This window comes from Aphelocoma coerulescens, chromosome 4 (assembly GCF_041296385.1).
Source record: "Aphelocoma coerulescens isolate FSJ_1873_10779 chromosome 4, UR_Acoe_1.0, whole genome shotgun sequence".
Taxonomy (NCBI): domain Eukaryota; kingdom Metazoa; phylum Chordata; class Aves; order Passeriformes; family Corvidae; genus Aphelocoma; species Aphelocoma coerulescens.
The window spans coordinates 62,803,934-62,825,176 of NC_091017.1; positions in this window are offsets into that span (position 1 = coordinate 62,803,934).

Sequence of the window (21,243 nt, forward strand, 5' to 3'; positions counted from 1 at the left end):
GTAGCATTAACAATAGGATAACTGAGAGATATCTCTTATCTTTGAAACTCATGAAATGTTTATCAGAATATAGCATATGTGTATTTAGATTAGCCTATTCATGGGTTCTCATCATCCTTGTGAAAATGATACAAAATCTCTGAATGTAGCATTAGTACTAATGTCTGGTCATCCAGTATATTCTTAAAAATAGTTGTATGTCACCAAACTTTCACGTGAAGGCAATAGAAGTAAAGAAATTCAATACATAAGAAAACAGAACTACAGTAAAGAATGTGAATTCCCAAGCTCTGGGTCTGTGAGAGAAATCTTTTTGGAGAGACAAAGAGAAGTAGGAAGAAAAGGTGATTCATGCAGTCTTGTCTTGACTGCAGAATAAGTCTGTAGCTTAGAATCTGTGCATAAGACATCTCTCCAGAAAACATTTTCTTACATACAACTGACCAAAGTGCTGCAGACAATCAGATGAAAAAAACCTCCTTGGGTTGGTAGAGATAGAATATTTTAAATCAGTGTTCTTCTGGGCATCAACTGAGACAAAGCACAATATGGCTTTAATTTGCAGAGAATTTCAGAGATTAGTACTTTATTGTTTTCAAAAATATTTTTTCTTTTGCATGTCCAAAAAAACCAGATAAATTATTATCTGACAAATATCAGGGAAAAGTTGCTAAAATAATTTATTCTTGAGAAATATCAATGCGGGAAACATCTAATGACAAAAGACCCCGTCTTCAGCTGTGTAAATTGGTCACCGAAAACTTGGGACCTCATTGTGCCCCATTAATCACATGCTCTAACCTGTTTTCCAACCTGGTAATGGCTTTTTTTCCAGCAAAGATCAAGAAAGATCTTATTATATATCTCTTCTTTTAAAGACCATTTGAAAAACATTTGTGTTTCAGTCGGAAACCCTTAGGACAGGGACAGGATTCATCCCACTTAACTCTTAAGCACTTAACTGGGGCAGCTGGAGTTGTTTCCAGTCATCCAAGGTTCCATGAAAGAGATAGGCATCTCCAGAGGGCAATTCAGTTGACTTAGGATCTCTCTCTATAGTTCCACTGTTATTATAATGTTTTTAAACATTACATAATATTTATGTCTGTTTACATTAATTATCCAAATTACTCTCTATAAAGTTGGGTACCAAGCCCTCATTCTTGTGGAATGGTCTGAAGCCACAGCCTGGGAAAAACAGAATGAGTGTTGATGACTTTTCAGAGTTTTAAAAGGAAATGAGATATGATTTTGTTTAAAACAAATATTAGTAAGACTGGAAATTTTAAAATAAGATATAGGATCTTTAAGTCTGGGAGGAGTATAAAGGGGATTTGTTAACAGCAAAACATAAGAAAAATGGAAGAAATTAACAATCATCTGCTGTGCAGAAAACAGAAGCTGCTATTACTGGCACAAGGAAGTGAAGAAATCATTGGCCTTTTGTCTTTTATTTTCTTTCTTGTTACAGTGAGTAAAACCTAAGACTAAAAATCTAAGTCTCTCATGTAGAGCAGAAAGATTCAGAGATTTTTCTTTTCCTTTTCCACTTTGTCAGCCCAGTCTAAAGTTCAGAAAGTCTGATGAAAATGAGTTGTACTCACATCTTTTAAAATAGTGATAAGCAAAAAAAAGTAATCCTTTCTCCTTCTGGTAAAGTAAATAGTGTTTTTGGGAATTCTGTTTTTCCTGTTCAGTTTGCTTCTATACATATATTTTGTCAATATTCTGGAAATAATTAAGAGTCTTTGGAACCCTTTGAATGTCAGGGTAAAATCCCTGGGACACCATCTTCCCAGTAAGCAGTGTAAGCAAATTACAGGGCTTGGTATGTGGTTTATGGTTAAAGATTCCCATAAAACAGCCTGCAGCTTCTTGCTTCAGAAACAGTCAGGTTTTTTGTGTGTTATTTAGTTTCACCTTCCAAACCATAGGAAGAGGACTGGAACTATGGAAAAATGACTATTTTAGTGGTTGGGCTTTTTATTTTATGTGTGTGTGTGTGTTTTCTTTGTTTGTTTTTTGTTGGTTTTGGTTGGTTGGTTTAGTTTGGTTTTTTGTTTGGTTTGAATTTTGTGGTTTTATTTGTTTCTTGTTTTTTTCATATTGCAATATATCTTGCTAATCAATTAATTGGTGGTGTACAGAGATAATTGCCTCTTTCTGTGTCAATGCTCTGAAAAAGCCAGCACATACAAACACCAATAATGCTGTCTAGGTCAGGGTAACAAGTGAGTCACACATCAAGGTAGGTTAACAACATCTCCTTTAAAAAAAAATTCTTCAAAATAAAATAGCAATAACATAGCTGAGTTGACAAAGCTACAGAGTGTTGCTGGGGATCATGGAGAGTCAGCAAGTGATGTCAGCTGTTATTTATGTTACAAGGTGTTAGTGAACAGGAGGCATGGATCCCTTGTGAAAATAAAGTCATTGATGATAACAACCATCACATTTTGTAGGATGTACTGTCCACCTGGGAACCTAACAAAAGTGAAGGTGTATTTTCCATACTTAAGCAATATATCAAAAGATATGTGGCATAAGCTTTTCAGGAGCAAGCACCCTTAAAGGGTATTTTTTTATACTAATAGTTCAGGCAGTCTTGTCTGAGCAACAAGAGGTGTGAGGATGGACACTGTACGTGAGATATTCGCTGTTGTGTAAAGAAAATGAAAAAGAAAACCAAGAAAAGCCCCATGGGACTCCAACTGGTTCTTGGGCTGCTGTTGCAGTTCTATGTGAGCATCTGCAGTTTTCTAAGACTATTCAGATGTTAGAGGGGCATCTGCAGTTCATGGAGAAGCCCTAGAAGTTCAATGGAGCTTATTTCCTCATGCTTGTTCGTAATCTAACATTTGTGGGTTGGAGTGTTTACACTTTATTTCAGTGTGGCATTTGAACATAATTTCATAAGAAAATGAGTCTTGGGACACCATCATACCTGTGTTTTCAAAAACTATGTATTTGAAAGTGTTGACAGATTTAAACAAAATTTGACAGACAAAAGTTTCAGATATATTAGGTTTCTGTAAGTTTCATAAAAACTTGGTTAGAAGTAGGAGGGAGAATTTTGGGCATGATTTACTTGCCTGAGCATGGACTGTACTAATATTTGTGCTGTCCTAGTTTCCTGCCTAGTCTCCAGCTACCATAACAGAAGGGCCCTCTCTGACTGTATCAGGTATAAGGATATCCCAGAAATCATTAGATGCTTGTGTTTAGGAATACTCTGTAAATCTCCAACACAACTTTCCAAACTGATGCAAAACCAGCATTATAACTCAAGTATTATTAAAAACTAGAGAATCTACACAGAACAGACTGCTTAGAAGTGCTCCAACTACCCAGAAAACTTCTGGTTAGAATTTGCAGCTGCCCAGTTTTAACATCTATAAGAAATCCTGCTTCCAGCTTTATGTAGAACTTCTGAAAGAAGATTAATAAATTTAAAAATATTCTCTGGTTTACAAAACAGAATTATCAAATATCATGAAATTTTCAAGTTCACAAATATATCTTGGGACTTTCACATAAAAAAACCTGACATTCATTTACTTTATTGCATACAACTCTTCATTAAGCTACTTTTTGCTTTTAATGACCTAAATTTCTTCAATGCAACGTCTTTTTGGTTTTGTTGTTTGTTCAGTTTTGTTTTGTTTTTTTAATTTATCATCTACAGGAACCTTGCTACTTTTATATTTTTATTTTATTTTGAGTTGAGATTGCCTTGCTTAAGGACCACTTTTTGTACGTTGTTCTAAACACATAGCCCCACACATATGTATAGAAGGAGTGAAGTTTGCTGGGAAGACTGACAACATGGATTCATTCAAGGGGAAGGTCATTTTTTTTCCATAGTATACATCATGAGGATTTTTTATAGACAAGTCCCTCTATTCTAAGTTGAATTAAAACCAGCTTGCATAAAGTTGTCCAATACAGGACATTTTAATAAATATTTAGGAACTTTTCCAATTTTTGCAGCATTCTGTGAGATGTGGTGATTTTTAATAAAGCAGAAGAATAAATACCCTAGAGAAAGTTTTAAATGAGAAGATTGGGGGGGAGGGAGTATCTAAAGTAGTATTATTTATAAAATATTTATTACATGCTTATTACATTATGTGGCTGTTACTGCAGCAGTTCTATGGAGACACTCCAGCATCAATTTGTGCCACAGCACAGGGATTTGATACTGGTTTTACTCTGATGCCAGAGAACAGCTTTGGCCTTGCTAGCATTTTCAAGAAAATGCAACAAAATTTTGCTGAAATGGCAGGCCCTGAGGAATCTCAGGTCACACTTAGTAAATAAGAGTTTTTTTCAAATCTGATGACTAAATTTTCCTCAATGGAGTATTTACACCTAGGTTCTCTGTTGTGTGTTCTTCTGCATGGCAATAAGAATATAAACAGTTTTCTTTCTTCTGGGAAATTTAATGTACTCTGTACCAGACATGTAGGCTTTGGTCAAGACTTTCACTATAGCGATTTTTCATGCTTTTAGAGGTTGCTTCTGTTCTGGGTACAAGAAAGGGGATGTTTTCCTCGCATGTTTCAATGTTCATGCAGCTGCTTTTAGGAAAAAGAGGAAAGAATAGGAAGTGTCCTACCCAGAATTCAGTGAAAAAGCAGGCAAAGATGGGAACCTAAAGCAGACTGATGATAATGTGACTGATTTAAGAGTAAACGACACTCTATTCACTTTTTAATCCCTTGAAGTTGCTCAGATATGCAGATTGCATTGGCACCCACACTGACATCACTGAATTTCAAGAGAGGTGTGCTTGCAATTCACAGTGTTTTTTGTTTTTGTTCACAGCAACAAAGCAGACAGAGAAGAGGGGCACTCTCTCATGCTTGCAAACCAGATGAAGTTGGTAGATTTCATTTTAGGTCTACCAATCCCTTCAATATTTATAAGGCTGGCACAAGTTAGGGCAAGTTAAAGAAAAAGAGAGAGAGTCGAAATTTGTCCATCAAGCTGAGCTGGAAAGAGTGTTATTATGTAATCTGTATCTTAAGGGAGAGGACAAGGTCTTAGAGCAGTCATATCCTGAATTCTTGCAGAGTGATAATGCTGTGACAAGAAGCAAGAATTATTAACAGGACCTCTGAAAGCTGGTATCTTTCCAGCTCTCTATACTTTAATCTTCTGTCTATTAACTGCTGCAAATGCTACCTTGGCATATATTACAGCCACATATATAATTTCTCATTTTCTCTCTAATAGCACCCCCAATGGGATATAATACAATATTGCTATTTTACCTGCCTGTGACATATGACGAGGTAGATCATACCCTTCAGTTGCCTGAAATTCCCAAAAAGGTTGAGGAAAATAACATCAATCATTCATTGCTAAAGTATCCATGAAGAGGAAGCAGATTGGCTTGTTACACTGGATTACTTCTAGTTTAGTAAAGAACAAAAAAAAGCACCTCAAGGATTCAGATTTGGTCTCTTTAGTTCTGCTTTGTGCACAACATCTCCTTTGTGAGCTGGCAAATGACACCGTTACTGGAAAAAAATCACATGCTCTACAACTTGATCTTAATGAAGCACAGATTTGTGGTGAAGCAGTGAATTGTACAGTTAAAAGACAAAAAAATGTGACTTTCTTGGATTGACTAATGAACTAGAGTCTTTTCTCATTTATTTACAGAGCAAGATGAAGCCAGAACTGAATAAATTATCTAGATATTAATAATTTAAAACAAAAAAGTAATTTGATTTTTTTTCCTCTAAATCTTTTAATTGAATGAAACTTTCAGGTATTATTGGTATCAATTCAGCATTTCACTCAACTGATCTCTTTCTTTGACAGGTTAAAATTAGACAGGCATTTCTTGGATACTCTCTGAGTGCACTGTGCTTATGAAAAGGAAGTTACAGTTGCACACTGAAGGGAAAGGTGCTAGGCATCACAAGAACATTCACATGCCTATTTTCAATGTCTAATACTATTCATAATAAATATGACAGGATTCAGATAATGCTGTCTAATTATGTAGCATAATGAAATGGTTTGAGCGAAGATTTGTGTCATACTGGTTTTTGATAATGATTTTAGACAGACATTGTTCAGACTTGACAGTGAAGAAGGATCCAAAATTGGTGTCTAGAGGCTAGAGATGATGATCAGGTATTTTCTGGGGAGCTGTGAAAAGCTCCTATGTGTATATATCTGTCTACATACTTACTTGTGTGCACACGAATATATACATTGTCTTGCTCACCATATAGTATAGCAATTATGTGAACATGATAATATAAATGATATTATCCTTCAAGAAAGCAAGATATTATTCATATGGGATTTTTATGATCTACAATGTGTCTGATAGAGCTATATATTAATAAATCCCCTAATTCTATGCGCCTCCTGTGTAACATAAGTAACATTTTAAATATATTATTATGAATACTGTCAAAGTAAATCTATATATATGTATGTTGAAGTTGGAGAGAGTTGAATATTCCATATCCTGCGTTGCATAGCTGTGACAGTTAAAGTATTCTAATCCTATTGAGGACTTGTGGTAGTTAAAGCTTCATATAGTTTGGCTGTGTTCTTTACTGAGTCTAGTTTAGGATGATCTTTCAAATGAACAGATGAGGGCGTAGCAGGGAAAAATGAAGACATGAAAGAAATCAGTAGAACTACATGACTCGTGGAAGACAATGAGGGGTGCTGCAAGAGTTATGCAAAAAATTAAATTGCACTGACTCAATATCAGTCCTGCTGTCTTCTTCCCTTGAAATTCCAGCATTTGTAGGATCATACATCTTTCCTTCTAAAAGTTTCATTTTTAACCACTCAGAAATTCACAGAAGTTGTACCTTAGGAAAGCCTTCCACTTGGGTTCTTCATCTTGATTTAAATTTTCTTCTGAAGGCGAAGTCCATATTTTTTTGCTATAGACATTCATTGCCTCAAACACAGAGGAGCAGCATCACTAGACAATAAAAAGAAAGCAAAAAGGATGATGATAATACCAACAAAATTGCAAAAGTGTGCTTCAACATCTTGGTGAAGAGAAAAACAGATGCACAAATACAAACTGAAATCCTGTGGTTTATGTTTAATTGCACTCTTTGGAAAGATATTAAACATCTATTACCCCAAAATTAATTAATTAATGATTAATAAATTAAAAAGAAGCATTTCAGTTAAAAGGAGGGAAGAAAGTAATTAATTCCACCAAGGTAAATAATTAATTTTTGATTTCAATCGCCCGGAGGAATCCTTTTAACCACAAGCCATTTCTTCTTTTTTTTTCTATTACATTTCAACATTTTATAATGAGCATTTATGTCTCCACAGCCAGCATACTAATATGGTCTCTATTGTTTTTTTTCCAAGTTAGTAATTAAAGACACAGATGTGTTTCTTAGATCACTGATGTTTCACTCAAATGATTGTACTGGGTTTGGGCTGAGTGGTCAAAGCCTGCTGACAGCCTGGGCAACTGTCCTCCCCCCAGTGCTGTTAGTTATCATTCAGAGGATGGCAGCATGCCTTGGGGAAGTCAGCAGTCATGTCACTCCTGCGTGCCATGGTTAGGAGCACAACAGCTGCTAACCCCGTAATTTGTTGTATTAGTTCTGGCAGGCTTTTCAGGACTGAAAATTAAAATTTATTTTTGTACTCTCTGCATCTGTAAGAATAGTGGGAGGATCCAGGATGGCACAGAAGGGTCACTGAAGTCTCTATTTGGACTAGAGATGGGCTTGGGATAAAACTCCAAGGCTGATTTTGAATCTGGATTTTCTCCAGTGCTGAGTGCTCAAGATAATCATTGTGTGGATTAGAACATACAATAAAAACAAAAAGAAAAACTGTTTTTTCTGTTGTACAAATTACTATTTTCTAATTTTCTTCCTGTCTTCCTTTCTTCTGTTAATGGTTTTCTTTTCCAGCCTACTCCACCTGCCCTTCAGGGTAGCTTTACAATGCAGGGTAACAATACACAAGTAGACTTTTCAATGAGATACAGGTGAATATAGTGAATTCTAAACTTTCTTACCAGAAGTTTTGAATTTAACCCAGCATATGGAATTTTTTTTTGGTGGCTAAAAGATTAAGAAGAGAAAAGCAGCAAACAAATTAACAAAAGTGGAGATCTCCCTGAACTCAGGATAATGGAGAGTTCCCAGGATTCATGTTAATATTCTTCTAAGACTAAAAGCCACAAAAAAATGATTACATAAGAAGCTTAGAAACTTCTTCTGATCAGGGGAAGATTGGTGTGATATACTGCAACACCTTAGTTTTGCTACCAAGCTTTAACTGAACTAGAATAATTAACACAGGTTATCTTGTTATTCCAGTGTTGTGCTTTTAATACTCCAATTACTTCATTTTGTTAAAATCAAGGGCATAACTTTTGCCTCCCTTCCAAGTTATTGATATTGTGCTGGGAAAGAACAAGATTAAGACATGGAAGCAAAAGCTCAAATGAATGCAGGTACACTACCACTTTGAGTCACTGAGGGTGTTATTTCAAAAAAAATTATATTCAACCCAAACCTGTTTTATGAGTGATAGGGTAAAAATGTAAAACCCAGTACTTTTCCAAAATTAATAGATATTTCCTTTGGGCTAACCATGATGACACAAATAAGATATTACATATTTTAAAAAGTATATTTTGTTGTACTGAAAGCTGTGTGAAAGAAAAATCAATTTATCTGAAGAAATAAAAGTATTAAAGTAACACTTGGACTTCTCATGTTTTTCTTAGGGTGACAAAGTTTGCTATGGGAGCGTTTTTCCTTTTTATTTCACCCCCTCATTTTCACTTAGTGTCTTGCCACACCTATCCTGAAATTCTAGCTAAGGAGAATTGATATCCTTTTCAGATAAGAAGCTCTGGGTCCACGAAAATGCCTTTTCTAATGAAGGCATCTAGATTTTAATTTAAAATGTATATTTTTATCTTTATGCCTCATGGACAAGCACAATTTTTCAGGGTCTACTGAGTATTAAACAAAATATATTGAATTTATTCTCATATACTGTTACAGATTTGGGCCTAAGTGGCGATTCACCTAAAGAGATACCAGTTTTCCCATTTATTTCACTTAGTGAAGGATCTGCCTCCTGTGGAAAATTATCTTTGATTGCCATGGTTTTTCTTCCAAAAGCACTTAAATTTTTATATCTCTATTTAAATAAAAATTCATGTGTCTTTAAGTGAAACCAAGGGCTAAATCAAATATAAATATTATATACACATTTCAGGTTCTTTTTACTATGCCATGAGTGTGAATTTCTTATTTTAGGAAAAGCATATTTAGGACAGTCAGTATCAGCATGTTCACTATTCCAGAATACAATTAACAGTCTATGGAATGTGTTTGATAAACCCTGGCATGGGAATCCTGTGCAAAGTTTGTTAGATCTATAGTGTTTAACAGCTTTATGGCCTCTGGTCTGTCCAGCCTTGGAGAAAAAACCCAAAACCTACAACACTTGTGAGTTTCACAAATCACTCATATCTGAGTTTAAGTTTCCCTGGCTGGCTGCCAGGTGCCCACCTAGCTGCTCTCTCACTCCCCCCCATCAACAGGGCAGGGGGAGAAAATAACATGAAAAAACTTGTGGGTCAGGATAAAGACAGGGATATCACCTACCAATTACTGTCATGGGGAAAACAGACTTGCCTTATTAATTTAATTTAGTGCCATTTAAAATAGAAGAAAATAGTGAGAAATGAAAGACAAAATTTAAAACACCTTCCCCCATCCTTTGCTTTTCTTCTTCATTCCTTCATTCTCAACTCCACTGCTGCCCTGAGCAGGGCAGGAACACACGGAATTTAATGTCATAAGCTAGACCAGAAGGCAGATAATGTCTTCTAAACCACAGATCTACAGCACTGGTCTCAGAAAATTTCAAACTATTGACAAGTCTAAGAGTTACACTTGAGCAGTCCTGAGACCAGTGATGCACATGCTCACAAATTTAGTAATTACTGTATACTTGTTTGAATATTCCTGCTGGATAGTAGACATCTGAGGCAGATTTTTTTATGAACTCCAAATACTTCCCTTTGTAAATTTGAGCTTATAAACAAAAAATGTCTTTTAAAAGTTTTAAAATTGTGTTTAATTGATAACAGATTTTTTAATGCTTTTTTTTGTTTGGTTGATTTGGTTTGTTGGTTTGTTTGTGTGGGGTGTTGTGGGGATATTGGCTTTGAGCAGTACTGTGAGGGCTGCTAAGGGAAAATGAACCCTATCTCAGTCAGACCCAATACAGGTATTTGTGGGGTTTTTTATGACTGGTAACATTTAAAGGTGTATACATTTTATTTACCCTTAAATAGTACAAAATGGAATATTTTAGGAACAAAAACGAAATTTAGAAAAGGTAAGTAAAGCTTTTTTTCCATTTCTGCATACCATTACAAAGAGATATTTACTTTTGTGAATGCCTCTGTAGTCATAGGGATGTACTTTTTCCTTTTTGGCTTCACTCTTAAGCAGATATTCTTACTGGAATGTTAAGTTCAAGTAAGACTAACATATTTCCTTATCTGTATGAAAGTGTTGGCAAGAAGTGTTCAATGAAATTAATAGCTTCTATCTCTCAGAGATGATTTACCTTTCATGTATTTAAATATGTAACCATTCTGAGTGATTACAGCATTTTTTAAACTGTTTATAGACTATGAGTAAAATCATCTATTATACTGAAACTCCAAAATCTACTCATCCCTTAGGTAACAACTGGGCAAGGATTTCCAAAGAGACATCTATTCTGGGAAACCTAAAAACAAAACCAAGCTGAACTAGGCAATATCTCACAGAACCACTTTTTCATATGCTTGTCCTCACATTTTTAATTTTTCTTAAAAATTTGAAAAAATACTAGGTTAGGCTCTTAGTCCATATGTAAAGTGAATTCCTGATACTTCCTCTCACCTCCTTAGTACCACAGTAAAAATAATAATAATAATGTCTATAAAGTATTATATTGATGAGTATTTAATAAAATCTCATCTTGGATAAAGACGGTATTTTTATTTCATATGTAATTTACTTTTATCTGGAAAACAATTCCTTCACATGACACTATATTTGATAGATGATGAACGTTATGGAGTTGATGAATGTCCCAGTTTGAGACAAATTAAGGGAAATGCTCTGGGAGGAACATCCCCTCCAAAGAAGTCATGTTTCAGCCACCCCTGTGCCACCAGGTTTGGAAAGAAAATTCCTCAGAGGAAAGTGAAAAAGGAAAAAAAGTTATTTATTTAACAAATACAATGCATGCAGGCATGGGAAAAGAATAATGCTAAATAATAAAACCTCTGTCTGTGAGAGAGAGAGAGATCCTGGTTAGATTTCAGAGTCCTTTGTGGGTGTGGCTTTCTCCTCTCCGGAGCTGGGGTTTCGGCTTGGGCCCCTCTGGTCCAAGGTGTAAGGTCTCCTGGACGATGTTCTGGTGTTGTTGAACAGTCCAGAAGAGAAGAAGAAGCCAAAGTCTCAGGGCTCCCTACTTTAGCTAACAAACAAGAAATTAGCTAAAAAGCAAAAGGAATGCCACTCTCTTCCCTGCTGCAGAAGCGGAGCAGCTGGGCAGAAGAAGCCAGCGAGCTGATCTGTGTTTTTGAACACAGCGCTGAAGGAATTCCCCTGGCTTCCCCCCCTTTCTTAAAGGTCTGCCTTAAAGCTACAGAAAAGGCACAGCATTCATGTATGGGCATAGAGCAGGCAATAGGGGATACACATCATAAAGTCACCCCAAGACAACGAACTTTGGTGGTAAAGAGTGCAAGAGACAACCTGCATCAATTAACCTATCAGGCATAGACAGCAACAGTAAAATATGTCTAACTTAAAAAGAACTACAAAACATCTACTTCACTTAGCATCAGAGTGGCCATGAAGCATGGCTGAATATCCTATAACAAATTTAAACCTGCAATAAAAGACCAAAGTCACAACTCTAATGTATCATAGGAAGACGAAGTAGATGACAGTTTTCATTTATGTTCTATATCCCAATAAAGGTGAAGAATTTGCTAACATATCTTCCAGGATAACTGAGGAAGTAGACTATGCTCTACACTCAGATTTATACCATCTTCTAATATTTCTTTACTGTGACACCAATGTCCCACACTTTAAATCAAACCTCTTGACTTAGATTTGCTATCTGAAGACTCTCTGTATACTTTATTTTTTACCTCTTTTCATCCTTTTCATAAGCATATCAAACTCCATCTTGAACTCATTAAGATTTCTCTTATATAATTGAAACACTTACAGAATATCACTCAACATCATTAGAAACTGTCTTCCAATTTGTCATCAAAATATATTCACAACTAATTTATAATGTTTTTGATCTTGTGTTGCTGTTATTTTAACCTAAGTAGTTCATCTGTATCTCGGTATTTATACTCCAAAATTGTTTGAAATGCCATCATATTGTCTTCATATGAGAAGCAAACCTATGGAAGCTTGTAAACCTCTCTCCACAAAATAGAAAAAATGCACATCTTTTCACTTTGTACTATTAAATGTCATTCTATTTTGCACTAGTCAACACTGTCATTTAATTCATTCTACACAATGATCCTGTCATCTTCTGTATTAGCAGAAACTCCTAACCAGTATGGTCCAAAATTATAAAAACTGTCACCTATTTCCTTCTCTGTACCAATTAATAAAGAAATACCCTGTATGAATAAATGTAGCCTCATTTATAGATGATTTTTGAAACCAAGTCTTTTACGCAAATGTAACTTGGAATATCGGATCAGAACTTCTTTATAGTGAATATCTCATAAAATAAAATACATCAGAAGAACTGTTACCTTCACCTTTGTTATTCAGAGGAATATTTATCAAATCTTTTCTACTCTGCACTTTACTTCTGTTAAACCTTATTTCACAATAAGGATTTTGCACTACTTACTTTTAACCCTCACTTGGCTTATGCTTCTTTCATGTTTCATCTGTGTTTTTGTAAAAATGTGTTAATTTTTCTGTTGAATTCCCTTAGTTTAAGGTGTAGATATCTCTAAAATTATCTAAAAGTTAAAAAAAAAAGAAACTGAGAAAAGTGTTGTTTACCTGTTGTTCAAAAATGGCCACTCTCAGGTGAGCTGCCCTGAGTACAACATTCAAGACTTGTCTTTCTTTGCTTGTAAAATTTCCTGACCTGATAGGCTACACATACAGAATTCTGTATTTAACAGGCTTTACTTTCCTTCAGCTAAAAGCTCCTTCAAATATATAACAGCAATAAAGTGATAAAAAGTATTGCAGATTTCTCTTGTATTAAAACACATACTTTTTGTTTATTTTCTTCCTAACTTTTATTGCACAGCTTTGGGAATAGTAATACTATTTAACTAAATTTGTGTCTCCAGGTTACTGAAGTTCTAGATTTCTAAAGGCAAGTACCCCATTCTGGCTCCTTTTATAACTTCTTTCTGAACCAAGAATTTCTGAGGTTTGTATTAGAAATATTAGATTGGAAGTGAATATGACAGTGCTAGATCAACAAAGTGTCTTCTTGACAATAACATTTCTGCAGTAGATTATTATGAATAATACATATTTAACTTATTTTGCATAGTCTGAAAAGTTATGCAAATCACATTAGTAAATTGCCTACCATTTTAGTTGTTTTGACAGAGAAGGTAAGTTGTCTTAGCTGATACTGCACAAAATTGATATGCAGTTTGCTCACACTAAATCTTTATGATTATTTTTAATTAAAAGATCTGGATCTTCCTTATTGAAAGGTATTTTCATACAAAATGTTTATACAATTGGAAACTCCATGCTCTTAGCAGGATGCTATCAGAGTATCAGAAAACTACTGAGCCAAACTATCTAAACCTTCTGCTACCTGGAAATCAGAACAGTAGCAGGAATGGGAAATGCAGACTTACAGTGTGGACATCTGTGATGTGTTCAGAAGTCAGGCTAAGCCCAACATAGCTATTTGCTCACACCCCCAGCCCCAGTGGGACAGGAAGAACAAAACAGAGTAAGTCAAGATAAAGATAGCTCAATACATGAAGGAAAGAGAAAGAAAAAAGTTGTGCAAAGGTAGTCACCTCCATAAGCAGACGGACACACAGACAGCCTCCAAGCAATTTTTGCCTACCCCAAAACCACCACCCCTCAGTGTTTATTGCTGACCATGAAATTATATGGCATGGAATATTTTTAGGTCAGTTCTCCAGGTTGTGTCCCCTCTGAACTTTTTGTCCACTCTTGGCCTACTCACTATGATGTCAGTGTGGCAAAAAGGGAAAATTTTGTTGCTGTACAAGTACTGCTCAAAAATAACCAAAACACTAATGGCTCATTAAGACTGTTTTAGACACATACCCAAAACACAGCACCCTATGGGCTCCCATGAAAAAATAATAACTACCTCTGAGCCAAATCTGGCTTACAACCCCTCCTTTCAACCTCGCTTATCTGTCTAGTCACTTTCTACATAGGGAAAATAAACCCCTGTAAACATACTGCATCTATACTTCTTTAGATCTCTTCTCAGGCTGAGATGAAAAATATTCCCCAAAGAAAACTATGTCATCCATAGATATCTAGTTTTCACAATCCAGTTTGTCAACAAGCTAATCATTAGCCAGCATTTCACCCTCATGGCAAAAAAGGCCAACAGTATCTTGGGCTGCTTGAGGAAGAAAGTTATCAGTAGGTTGATGGAGGTGATCTGCTCAGCATTGCTGAAAAACATTTGTAGTGCTGTGCCCATTTCTGAAGTCCCCAGGACAAGAAAGACTTGACTTGACTGCAGTCCAGTGCAGGGCTGCTAATGTGGTTAAAGACTGAAGCATCTGTCAGATATGGAGAGGTTGAGAATAATGGGTCTGATACTGAGCCTGGTTGAGAGTACTGAGAGTTCAGCCTGCACTCCTCTCAGTAGTGTCCACTGATGGGACAAGTATCAAGAAACACAGATTAAAAGAGATGAAATTCCATCTGTGCACTAGGAATTTTTTTTTTTTTTTTTTAATGGAGAGGGCTGTTACAACTGGCACAAGTTACCCAGAGATGTTGGGGAGTTTTCATCCATGAAGATATTCATAATCCATCTGGACACAGACATGGACAGCCTGCTTTAGTTGTCCTTGTTTGAACAGAAGGTTTGGACTACATGAGCTCAAGAGGTACCTACAAATCTAAATGACTGTCTGATTCTATAAATTCAGATATTAGAAGGAATTACCACAGACATGTAATTGCTGCTCAGAACAGTAATAGAGAACGTATTTTTTTATTTAATAAATTAATATTAAAATTCAATGCTTATGTTGTTGTTCTCTAAAATCAAATACTTTACAATAGTGTCTGAGCTATATTAGCTTAAGGTGTTAGAAAACTTGTTTTAGATTTGAGATATATGCTATGTGTAAATGATTTTTCTGTTTAAACAATCTGAAGTCAATTGCAAGTATAAAAAAAAATTTAAAACAAAGAAAGAAAGGAAGGCAAAATGAAAAGAAAGATGTTTACTTTTGTTAGCAAGGAGGAAAAGTGACCACAATAAATTGCAAAACATATTGTTGGAAATATCTCTTGCTACAACTCATTTAATGCTATTACATGTGGAAAAGAGAACTATAGACTGAAATCACCTTCATTCTTGCTTACATAAAGAACTAGCTATTTTAAGTGGTGTTGAAATAAGCATAACCAACTGCTGTGCCAAGTATTACAGCAGTGAATTTGGCATACAGAGTTATTGCATGTGATATATAATCTAACAAATTTCCAAACAAACATTCTGGAAACAATTACAAGTAAGCAAGCAACCCTGAGCAAAGACCATTGAAGTTTTAAATTGCATTTTGGTCACCCACAACCATTTTAAAATATGTTCCACAGAATTTCTGTGCCTTGAGCAACAAAAAGGGAGTTTTGGCTGTCTTTCCAAGCGAGAGTTTAATGTTGTGAATCATTAGGAAGCATACACATTAGTCTCAAAAATAATTGTTTGGTTTATAGTCACTTGAGGCTATAGTCTCAATCAGACCTCAGCTGTGGTGGGCTAGGAGAACATACAATTCAGTATAAATACAGTTTCTTGATATATCACTGACAGTAGCATATGTTACACCATTAACTTCCAAAACAAACATGCAAAATTGTTACCAAAGAAGGAAAAATGCTATAGCATTTAAAAAATAAATTTCAAGCTACTTTGAGAATAATATGATAAATTCATAGATGCATATCTTAACTTTTCATATCCATGTGACTTAAAAATATTAATAAAATAATAAATATTTTAACAATAAATAATGTTTGTCACAGGACCTAACCTAGTATTTTTTTACAAGGGCGGGGCATGTTCTTGGGAGGTCTAGCATTATGTCTATTCCCATTTATTCAACACACAGTCCTTCAGATATATACAAGGTTATTAGTAAAAAAAAAAATCCATAAAAATGTCTTTGTTGTTTTGAGTAGGCATATTTTCTTTCCTCTGTAGAAAGAGCTTGTTTCTTTTTTTAAGTCATCAGGCTCAAAAGACTCTGTTCATGGGAGAGGTTGTGAAATTGTGACATAAAGAGGACCAAGAACTTTAAATTTGAATTCCAGGGTATAGAAAGAATCTTGTGTCCCTACATAAATTGAAAAACTACTAAGCAAACTTTTGTTATGTTTTGGCATCTTCAGCAGCACAGTGCTGAAAGAAGCCTCTTTAAAAAACTAAAGTATCAATATTACTAACAATACTACTTCTAAATAAACACACCAGTTCAGGAAAAATCCAAACAAATGAACAAAACCAATGTGATAAAAGATCAAAAGATACTACTGTAAAACCCATAACTAGTAGAATGATTTTAAATTATAAGTCCAGTCCAAACCATCTTATAGCCATTGGGTTCAGTGTGAGTAGGACAAGGCAGCCATTTGTGCTATTGCATTTTCTAATGATGAAAATCCCTCTCTGAATTAAAACTATCAGTGTGTCCCCCTGTGAATTTAGTAGTAGAAATGACCTTGGGGTGCTGTTGTTACTGTTATGCAGAAGGAAGGAGTTATTTTCTCTTTATGGATATTTTGTATCTGGTAAAGTATGCAACTGATTTTGGTCTTAACAATAAATTATTCCTGATTTCCATTAGAGGATCTTTCAAAATATCCCTGCCTGTTCCCACTATGAAAACAGACAGGCTAATATCAACCATATTATACAATAACAATTCCCCAAAATTATTTAATTACTTCATGAATGGAATTAGTTTCTAATCTTCAATGCCTTGAAGAGGAAATGTAGTGTTTTCCTTCTGAGATGCATCAACAAATGAGTGATTCTGGTTTTTTGACATTACTAAATGTCAAAATGACATTTAGTGAAAATGTGTTTTGACTTCACTAAACCTGTCTTATCTCTATTGGTGTACCAAAACAGCAAATGGGAACACAAGAAAGGAAGAGAACACAGGAATATCAAACGTGGTTCCTTTACAACACTCACTGGTAGCCACACTTATATTACATTATATTAATAGTTCACAAAAATTCAAACAGTAAATATTTCATATTCCTGCCTTACAGGCAAGGAAATGTTTCCTAAAAATCTACAGCAAAGTATATTAAAAGGTATAGCCACTAATAGGCACAGATGTTAAGTCCATCGTTCTATGGGTATTTAACATTCTGTTATGACAATAAACCAAGAGATAGTAACACAAACTGTGATACACTGTAAACAGATGGCATTAATTTGTTCTTTTTAAATTTCACCTTCGTATAGTAAAGAGTAGGGATAATATATTTTCCCTCAAGTTTAAGAAATCTTGTGGAGTGAACTAGAAGACAAAAAGGGTATCAGTTTTTAATGCAACAGTTGTGCTTATTTCTAAAACACTTCGTTAAAACTATACTTTATAAATAACAAACATGACTGGATCACAAAACTGTAAAATCATTCATTGTAATGCCAGCAAGCTTTTTCACAGTTCTCCTTTCCTTTTCCCTTTTTATCTTGTTTACTTGTTCTTGTTTCTGTATCATCAAGCCAAGGGTTTTGTTTCTGAATCTTAGCACTAAGAGAGGAAAGGAAACATGTACAGGACATTTAAATGATCCCCCTTCACCATTATAACCCTGCCAAACACATCATTCTGTTGTTCCATTTGATACACCATTTGATACATTTGCAGCTAATTCTGTTTTTCAAGAAATAAAGGAGAGAGTTTGGAGTAAAAGGAGTCAGCTAGATAAACACACATAAAGAAAAGGGATTGCTGAAGTATATTTTTTTTAAAAAAATACGTGTGTTTTTATCTCCTTGTCCTGTATTCTAGCCATTAAGAAGAGAAGGTATCAGGAGAAAAAGTAGCACCCCTTCTGAAGCAATCTTCAGTGGCAGTGCTTGAACACTTGCCCTACTGCTGACCCAAAGGTGACACAGCAGTGGAGAAATATTCCCTTCTCAAAGTAGGAATGTCCTCTGTTCATCTCAGTGAGTGTAATGGCATAGAGGTCAGGTCAGGAGATGGTTGGCTTTTTTAGGAGCTCTTATCCTTGCTCTGCAAGGTGAGCAGAAGTTTCTTCTCTTTTTCCATTCATTCAGCGCAGTGGAAAGAAGTCTCTTGGTGCTTAATTATCCAGAATCCAGTGATGCTGCTGTACATTGCCTCTGTTATTCTTGGCGGAAGGGAAGACTCATTCACTCTTCTTTTTGAGGCCTTTCCTATTTCTAACTCTACAAGATAAGCATTTGAGGGTCTGCTGAAGGACAAAGCTTCAGGGTGCTCATTGTTCAGCAGCTGCTGGAAGCTGTTTGAAGCAAGGACATTCCTTTTTCTCTCATCGTTTCTCTGGCATACATTTGGACCTTTTAATCAAGCAACACTTTTTACATCTTATATTTATGAAGTAAAAGTTCATCTTAATCATTCTGTAGTTTAACCCCATTTAAGAAAATATCCTGCAAGGCTTCTCACAAGTATAGCAGAAACACTTGTGACAAATATGTCCTTCACTTCAGCAATCACATACCAATGGCAATAACCTACCTCATGAGATCTGCATTTTTTCAGTTTATAATGTTTTTATTGTGAATTGCTGTGCAGAGAATATGCATCTTGGGTGGAGGAGTAAACACATTGTAAATAGCATAATTTCCTAAAGCATAAATTTGTTAATGAAACCTAAGAAAAGTGTTAAAAATACCAAATGGTCCTACTTCCCTTTCTAATAAAAGAATTGGTAGTTAAATGACCCCATAAGACCAAAATGAAATTAAAAATTCTACAGGAGTAAAAGGTGAGGTTGGATGGATACATACCCAGTCCTGAACTCAAAATATTTTTCTAAGTTCCCACAGAGGCAGTTTGAATTGAAATGGATGAATATTTATGCTCCTGGTAGCTTCAAAGGACTCTGACTAGTGGGCCAGGGAAAATGAGTTCCAGGCTGCTCAGTAAGGGAGGATGGGCCAGAAGCCAAGGGTGATCCACCAAAGTGATGCCCACTCCAAGAAGCATCTGAGTGTGATGGATAGAGAAGGATGCCAGGCACAAGGTCCCACAGCAGAAACAGCAAGGGGAGAAACCAGGCTCAGGGTGTGTCCAGGAGAAGCAGAAGAATCAAATACTAACATTCCACCAGCATCACTAGGACAGGGACTGATGGCCTCATCTGGGCTGAGATGGAGCCATGGCAGGGTGGCATGGGAGGCCCAGGTGAGGCTGGGCAGGGACAGTCAGTCCATAAATGCTTCACAGTGGTTACTATGGCTCCAAGGGTTTAAATGGGATTTGAGGACTACACTAAGGTGGTGTTGATTCAACTGGAGTGAATATTATGTGCTCTGCATGACTATTTTAAAATTAATTGCTTTTCTTCTTAATGTAATGATACTATAATGTGAATCACCTCTTAAATGAGGAGTTGTATATAAGTACCTACAATAACTTGAAACAAACTATATAAACTTCAGTTGAGAATTTGTCACAAGCCTCACTAAACTGTATTGCTACAAAGCCACGTGTACATCACAACCTTATGTCAAACACTTTTCTCTGTAACAGGGTTAAGATTTTGCATTGTTTGGAATATGGCCTGCCAGTCCATTATTTTCTGTTATTTCCAGCTGCATTCTATCTGTTAAATGCTGCCATGGGTATCATGCATACCAAATCTGGCCCTATTTCCAATATTATGCCTTGTAAGTGCACACCAGATAGAAGACTTGGGACTCTTTTGTTTATCATTTCATGAAGCTAACCTGGCTTACCTTGTCATCTCTTTGTATCAGGGATTGCTGGGACAAAGATCAATATAGTCTCCCATTAGTGGTCCAGGAAGGAGAAAAATGGTTTCACCTCGACCTTTATAAAGCATTTGAACTCAGGACAGCTCTTTGGCTTTGCTGCTTTCAATGAAGATATAGTGCAATACATCTTCATAGCTTTTGGAGCTTCTAACTGGAAATTACAGTCTGTCACATAACTTTTCAACATTATCTTTGACTTCCTTATTGTCAGACTATAAAAAATCAACATGGGGATATAGTTTTCAAAACATTCCCAGCTTTATGCTCTTCCACAGTGCACCATCTTGAGCTTGAGCTAAGCACTCCTATGTGACCATGTAACAAAATGTTTTGGTATCCAAAGTGGGTATCCTTTTGTCAACAGCTGTTTTTGTTATGATGTATAAAGTATACCTGACTAAGGACTAGACTTTCTCCTATTGCCATACTACTGTAGTGGTACAGAGCTTTAAACAACAAAACTTTATCAGTTCTCCCTGAATATTGGTTCCCATATTTGGGCCATTTTTGTTCCCACATGGTTCTAAAGGATTCTTCTGAGATAGTGCAAGATGTGTGTTGTCTGGAAGTTTGGAAATGAATGAGAGTAAATCTCCTATTAGGTCTGAGGGAAGCGATGGACACTTTGTTTGCAGGTGTTTGCTGAATGAAGCATCTCTTTGAATCACAGTTTAAGTGCTACTGAGTGTTTTTTCACCATTGGCTGCATGCTAAAAATCCTCAAGTCTTGTGTAGCTGTATTTTTAGCATTATTTATATGGAGGTAAATGTTTTATTGCAAAAATTACTAGCCTGGCCTAATTATCTTAACAGAGACAAAGCTGTATACATGAAAGATACTTCAGGAAGCTATCTGTGGATTTAGTAGTTATGGGTTTCCCCAAACAGGGTCAGCCATGATTTGCTGGAATTGTAAATGGTATTTGCAGTAGATTTCCT